The sequence below is a fragment of the Zonotrichia albicollis genome, chromosome 2 (genome assembly GCF_047830755.1).
Source record: "Zonotrichia albicollis isolate bZonAlb1 chromosome 2, bZonAlb1.hap1, whole genome shotgun sequence".
In the NCBI taxonomy this organism is placed as follows: domain Eukaryota; kingdom Metazoa; phylum Chordata; class Aves; order Passeriformes; family Passerellidae; genus Zonotrichia; species Zonotrichia albicollis.
In genome coordinates this window covers 74,171,443-74,178,970 of record NC_133820.1, presented here as the reverse complement: position 1 = coordinate 74,178,970, position 7,528 = coordinate 74,171,443, and the positions used below count along the sequence as shown (strand labels likewise).

General features: G+C 35.9%; 1 long non-coding RNA gene across 1 annotated transcript; it reads right to left on the bottom strand.

Annotated features, from left to right (window-relative positions):
* Positions 1-4,808: 4,808 nt before the first annotated feature.
* Positions 4,809-5,343, bottom strand: LOC141728341 (uncharacterized). The gene is made up of 2 exons (XR_012579262.1): positions 5,094-5,343; positions 4,809-5,039 (listed from the first exon to the last, which is right to left on the bottom strand). It is a non-coding gene; the product is annotated as an uncharacterized LOC141728341 (long non-coding RNA).
* Between the last annotated feature and the right edge of the window lie 2,185 nt (positions 5,344-7,528).

Below are 7,528 nucleotides of genomic sequence, written 5' to 3'. Positions count from 1 at the left end.
TTGCCAGTATTCATGAATTTTTAAAATTCCTGTTCTATTGTCTGTGACTATTCCAAAATTTATCTCTTTAGAGTTAACTGTAATGGAGTAGAATGAGGAAGCTCTTGGTGGGAGATAGGCGGAAAATAATTAGCTTTGCTTACACACACACACACAAACAAACAAAAAAAAAATCCAATGACTTTCATGGAAAAATATCTTCTTACCCTAAGCTGACAAAGAACATCTTTGAAATATGGGGTAGTCCTTTAATTGCCCTAGATATGTATCAGTATATTAATTCATATACTAAAAAACCATTAAGCTTTAAAAGAAGCAGAGTTCACACTTAATTAGGATCTTGTGAGTTATCACCTCAGTTTTCTGCAGGTTTCATCTGTGCTACACCTGCTCCATCACAGGGCAGTAGAAGCTCAGTGAGACTCTCCCTGAAATTCTTATTATCTTCAGTAATTCCCAGCACTCTAAAAAGATAATTTGCATCTGGGGCACATACAACCCCATTTCCAGTATCTTCTATTTCATCCCTTCATGATGTCTCTTGTGATTGCTCACTTCTTCTCCAAGTTAGCATTCCTGTCATAGAATTCCAACAAACCCTTATGGCTGTAAAAGCAGCACATGCTAGATCTTAGCCATGATTGCAGTTTCCCATATAAATGTTATGCCCTTGGTATTTACTCTCTGGTAAATATCTGCATGGTACATTGAGGTAGGAATTACAAGCCAAGCAGATAAGACCAAAAAGGTGGACCAAAGAGTGAGGGGATGAGAGGAGTAAATAGAGCAAGGCCAAGCCACTAGTGGTGAAAAGCATGGAATGGATTAGAGGCAGGAGGGTCACAGAGAGTCATCCAAAATCAGTGGGAACAGAAGCCAGAGTGGAGGGGGATCACAGGCTCTGGGGCAGAGAAGTGTAAATTTAGGTAACTGATGAACACAGTGCTCCATGTAACACCTACACATCAAGAAAGAAGACCCCTCAAACCGTAATATTTGGGGAAGATTCTTTAAAGGAAAAAATATAAGAAGCATTAAGTATACCATTTACTGAGAGTATACAAAGAAAAAAGAAAAAAGATTATACATTTTCCTGTAAGGGACAATTTGAATGTGTATGCCTCCCTGAAGTGCTAATCTCTTGAACTTCTTTCCAAACTTAAATTTCCAAGCTATAGACTGGTATAAAAATCTAGCTTGACTGTATTAATATCTGTAAAAACTGTGTCAGTCTCTGGTGTGAGTCCACTGCTGAACGTCTTAAACCAATTGTGCTGAGTTTTAGTATTTCTGAGCATAAAACTTGAATGTACTGAAATTACCCACTATGCTGAACAAGTCATCATCATATAACATTTGTTCATTTTTTTCCCATACTTTTATGATCAGAAATTTTCAAGTTTTGGTGAAACTGCTTTCACTGAATGACATCGGTAAAGTTCCATTGAGCAGTAGTCATTTAAAAATGACACAGCAGTAATTGAAATGTAGATTTCTGGGAATGAGTTTAAATGTTATTTTTATTGGGTTTGTAGGTTTCTTTTCTTTATTTTGTCTATTTTTTTTTAGGACTTTCCTCAGGTAAACTATATTCTCTGGAACAGAGAACTTTTTAGACATATGCATATCTCTGCATATCTTTGTTGCATATCTCTACTGACTAGGGCTAAACGAGAGGGATAAAATAAGCAGGAAGTTTTACTTAGAAAAGAGTTTTACGAAGACAGCCCTCGCACACAATATGGAGTACACCTCTTACAACATTGATTTTACTTAAATAAATGGGATATAGCAAAGAAGAAACAGTAATGGCAAATAGCAAATTGACTTTCTCTAAAGTTTAAATTAATGATGCAGAGAATCAGTGCTTCATGGTGAGAAAAACTGCACAGTCTTCACAAACACAAAACTCCCCACATTATCTCCTCTGATCTCATCCTTCCTGGGTAGGAGCTGGCAATAACTTAAATGCAGTAGACCTTCCACTTATGTAAAATTCACGTGTCTGGTTTAGGAAAACATGCTTAGAGCCAACAAAATGTCCAAGATCCTTTCCTGGGCCAGGGTAGAGTGGTCAGCAGCTTAAAGAATGTGTCATTGAAAGAGAAGGGACATTGTTTGTCTCCTTTTTTACAGTATTCTTCCTATGACATTTTATTACTGCAGTGTTTCACCCTCAGTAACAGTAAGCTATGTGTAAAGAAACCAGCTGCAAATCTTATAAAACCACAGTATTTGTTTTGATGCCTGTGCTCCATCCATCTTTATGACAGAGAATAAGGAGTCTCTAATGATTCTCAACCTGACAAAATACTAGGTATTAACAAAATCTAACCATTTTCCATGCTTAGAATAAATTAATTTCATACTTCTGTGGGTCTGTTTTACTACTTTGGTCTCATTACTCAGAACACCTATGGCATCTCAGACTCATTAATCTCATTAAGCTCATCTGGGAGGTTAATTTCAGTCTTTTGTTACAGTTTTATTTGAGTATTTGCAAAGAACTGCTTAAAAGTATGGATCCATCAATATGACCAAAAATATATATTTTTCACATATCTTAATTTCTAAAGCATGTATAATTTTATCAAAATAATAGAAAATAACTATTAAATGCAAAGCTGAACTATCTGACTTGCTTTTTGTCCTGTTGAGCAGTCACCTGACCAAACATCTATGTACCAGATATTATGCAGATTTTTGACATCAGAAAGTTTTTTTTGCACAGCCAGTATGAAAGATGTTTAATTAGTCTGAAAAGTTAACAAACATGCTTCCAGACATTTCTCTCTAAAACATTTGCCCTCAAACTAATTAGTTGCAATACTAATTTCAAGCACTATAAGTAAGGATGAATCCTGTCTACTTAAATTATATTTATTTCAACTCACAAGCCAAGTGTTTTAATTAAAAATATAGATAATTTATCTCATGTAGCAGGTAAAACATTGAAATTTTTCTCTTTAAATCTCCCTTCTGTTATGAGTTTTGGAGAAAGCTGCCATTTTAATATTTTCCAGTTTACTGGTAGAACTAGCTCAGTAGACTTAAAAGGCTGGTAAAAGGTTTTTTCTTTCATTTCTTTTCTTTTCTTTTCTTTTTTTTTAATAGTATCACATGTATTTTCCATGGAGTGCAGATGATAGTACAATTTTCCCAAAATATCAGTTAATTTATTTCATATATCTCTGTGCTCTTATTGACTATCTCTCAGTCTCTCATAATAATTAATTCTGTACACATCAGTCTCATATCAATTAATCTCATGCTCATGAACCTTTGAAGCATTTGTCCCAAACACCAATAGCAGGGACCAGAAGTCCTGTAGTCTGTGGAGAAATGCTAAATAGCCAGCTTTGCATTTTAATAAAATTTGATTGTGAATGCTGAGCTGATTTTTTAATGATGAATTTTCCACATTGGTATTCTTGTCCCTAATATCCTGATAGGACTCTTAGGGTATCTTCTACCTTCAATCTCATCTTGCAAAAGAAGCATACAATGCAGATTCAGGGCATCTGACTGCATAGGATATTACCAAAATTTAAAAAAACCCAAATCTATGGATTAAGAGTGCTGGCATGCCTGTTTCAAAACAGAGGAAAAACATTGCACCAACAGAAATAAAAGAACTGATTCCTGATTTCTTTTGAATGCTAACAGAGAATGAATAAAAGGAAAATATTTTAACTTCTGCGATAGATTACAGAGTTCACACGATAATTTCCTTGCAAACCGGTGAGCTTTCAAAGACAAAAGAATTTAAAAAAATCCATAACAATAAAACTTTGTATTGTGCTACAAATGTTGAACAGTCAGACACATAATGGAAACAAACACACAAATAAATGGAAGTAAAATAGTGCACATCAAATGTCTGACATGTTTTGCAGTCTTAAGGAACAAGAGTAAAAGCAATGTTTTATCTCAGATATTTGAAACTGAGAAACTTATCTAGTCTTAACTAACTCCATTTGTACCTCTGTCTGTGCATCTCTTTGGCATCAGATGCCAAATTAAGCCCACAGATCAAAGAGTTCATTACGTTACATTATTAGAAACAGAAGTTTTATTTGGTCAGAGGACTTTAAAGAAGAACTTAAAAAATATCATTTTCACCCAAATTAATGATAGCAGTAACATTATCTGGTAGTGAGCATTGTCTCTCAGCTTGTTTAAAGGGATGAAGACAGAAAATTTAGCCAAAGATCTGTTGGAAGAAGCAAATAAATTAAAAAAACATAACATAGCAAAATATTTGACCCATTTCTAGCTAGAAGATAATCATGGGGAGGTTTTAATGCCTGAAGAGGGCCAAGATTAGACTGACAGCAGCCCTGTGGAGCAGAATAAGACCATTTTGTCCTCCACCTGCAGCTTTTTAGCAATACAACTACTAATTTTACATATAGCTTGTAGATGATTGGTTATACTTAAAGCAGCAGTCTCCTTCAGGAGAATGAAGAAAATTAATCTGCCTGTTTTGGTTTTTTCATGGTGATGCCGAATTTTGCCCCAAAAGGCGAGAATAACTGCCTAAGAGACTCAAGTAAGTCAGCATAGACAGGAGGTATTTTATTACGACGCGTCGGAGAAATCACAAAAGGGATTTCTAGTTATCTCATAACAGAAGCAAGCTTTTATACAGTCTTGGGTGCAGGGTTACATCATATTCATAAAAGGCGTGGTGTGGGCGGAGCGTGGGCGGAGACATCTATTTTGAGGATTATTCATGGTGGTCCTTCGATGCCTTCCTCATGGGCGCGGGTCTTCTGATGAGTCTTCCTCTTTAAACTTTTGAACTCTTATCCTAATATGGTCAATTCCCGGTGTACTTGGCTTGGTTCCCATGGCTTGGCACGGCTCTTAGGGTCAGTTTGACATTGGCACGGCTCTTAGGGTCAGTTTGACATTATTAGCTCTGATCATGCTTAGCTCGACAATTCCCTTATCCCTATCTCTCTTTATTGTTTGCCCTGCTTACCAAACTTCAAACAGAAGGATCCACCAGGATTGCTTCTGGATTAATGAATAACCTATCATACAGTATTATCAATAATTCTAGGATTGCTTCCGGATTAATGAATAACCTATCATACAGCATTATAAGCAATTCCTGAGTGTGGATGGGGGCGAATCCCCTTGTACCTAACATGAGACCACCCGCCGGTGATATGGGATTTGGCTCTAGTGTTAGGGGTCGTGTGAGTAGCTAATGGGATGGGAATGGGATAGGACTGCTCAGGGTTGATTTTCAGTCTGTGGCTCTGCCTAAGCATTTTGATAACAAAATTATGTTCTTGCACAGTAGTAAAATGCTGATCGGATGGGCAGTTTGGGGCTTCAATGGTATTGAAAAAAAAAGTAATTGTCAGTTGTTTTTACAAGAAGAAGGAAGAAAATAATCAATTTTTCTGCCAAGCTTCTGTTTTAATACAGTAAGTACCATTCATCTTACAAATGATTTTTGGGTGCCAGTGGGATTCCAAGCTCTCAAAAGATTTATGTACACTCTTGTTAGTTTGATTTAATGATAGATGCAATACAAATGGTATTCTTCACTTGTATCATGGGCTATACCTATATAAAGGGCTCTTTCTTTAAACAAAGGTAATAAACCAAGCAGAGTTTGAGCTCCTTAACTGCTTAACTGTTACCTCAGGACCTCTCATGCTTTTGGATTATTCCAGCAAGTTCTTCCCAAGGAAATTATGACATGAAGGGAACTTATTTAAATCAGTACTTGTGTGAGATGGCCCATGTTGCTTGGTCATGAGCTCTTTCTGCTATTTGTCTGAGCAAAGTAATCTGGTGTAATGACACATTTACCATGTCCTTAAAACCTGACTCCTCCTTAAAATGGGATATCTTCACTTGTATTGCCAACTGGAAATACCTTATGCCCTGTACCCATGGAAATATTTTATACTCTGTACCCATGCCAAGGATTGACTAACAGTTCTGCCAGACATGCAGAAGAACTTTTCCAGAAAATATTCCCAGAAAATAAATCATATTGAAAGCTGGTTTTTAAGGCTGTTAATTTGCAAAGTTAATTTGCAAGGGCCTTCTACTTCATTACAGTTTGTGCACTGAGAAGTTAAATATTCCCTCTTGTATTTTATGCAATGGGAAAAGTTTTGACCAAATGTAGTATGACTCAGAAGTTTTCAAAATGCACGTGTCATCATATATATATATATATATATATATATATATATATATCTTCACTAGTTCCATAGATGTCTTACACTCAGGTGAAATTCTGAACGTCCTCTTTCATGTGCATCTCTGCAGAGTAATTTTTAAAATATATGTATCATAATGGCATATTAAATACTTAGGGTTTAATATATAATTTCAGCTTTGAGCTGTCCTTCATCTGACTTAATTCTAAAATAACTGCGCATTTTAGGTCTATCTGAAGTAAAAAGCAGATTGCAAAATTGCTCATCTTGCTAGTAAAATGTAATCTGTTACAAGGAGGAAGAATGCAGAAGATTTAGAAAAATAAGTCAATTTTATCATTCAGGAATGTAAATCATAGAAGTGTAAGATTCTTTTTGAAACTTCTTAATGATCAGTTACTAAAATAGCCAAACTAAGAATGTCAGCCTTACAGCTGCAGCTTCTCAAAATTGATCAAAGCTAAACCGTGTACTCTACAAAATTATATCCTAATACTCTGCATCCTGCCTATCACCTGCTTCTCTTTGCACAGCAAAATTCGATTACAGATTGAGAAAGCTCTGTGTACACAGCAGTAATTGATTCCTTCTGCCCAGTACTTTCAGTGAGCCACAAAAGTCAGATGAGGTTTCTAAAAATTCGTACATAGAACAAACTGACAACAAACTCTCAAAGAACATCTGATCACACCAGCTCAAGTTTTTCTCTGAAAATATGGTAAGCTTAATCATGCCCATTGATCACCCAGTGATGAGTTAAATATAACTCTACATTGACAAATAGTGAATTACCTACAACCATACTTACATAAAATGAACATTTTAACCTCAAGTTACTGGAGCCCCCACTACCTCCTTCACAAGTCATCATCAGAGTCAGAAAATCTTTCTTGAGATATCGACTTCAAATTAAGGAGTATAAAATATTGTTGTGCTTTATTAGATATCATGGCTGAGGTGATGATAACCCAATAGCTGTAAGGAAGGTTCTCAACAATCTATCAACAGTATTTCAGTTCTGTTTTATTTCAGAACCCATTGTCACTACTAGTCTATTTTACAGATCCTCTTCTGACAGATCACCCCATGAGACAGCATTTAGCGCACTGCCTCTTCTTTGGAAAAGAGTTTGTACTAGGAAAGTTTAGAGAGTGCTTGGGGAAAGGACTTCATTAGCAGGTGGCAGGTATGAACACCCTACTCATCGGTTAGGGGAGCAATGTGCTTTGCAACCCCAAAAAATTCCCCCTTGGTTCACTTAAAGAACATGTACACTAAATAGAAATGGAATAAGAAAGATTCATTTACTTACAGTGTAGATATATCTGATAAGTACA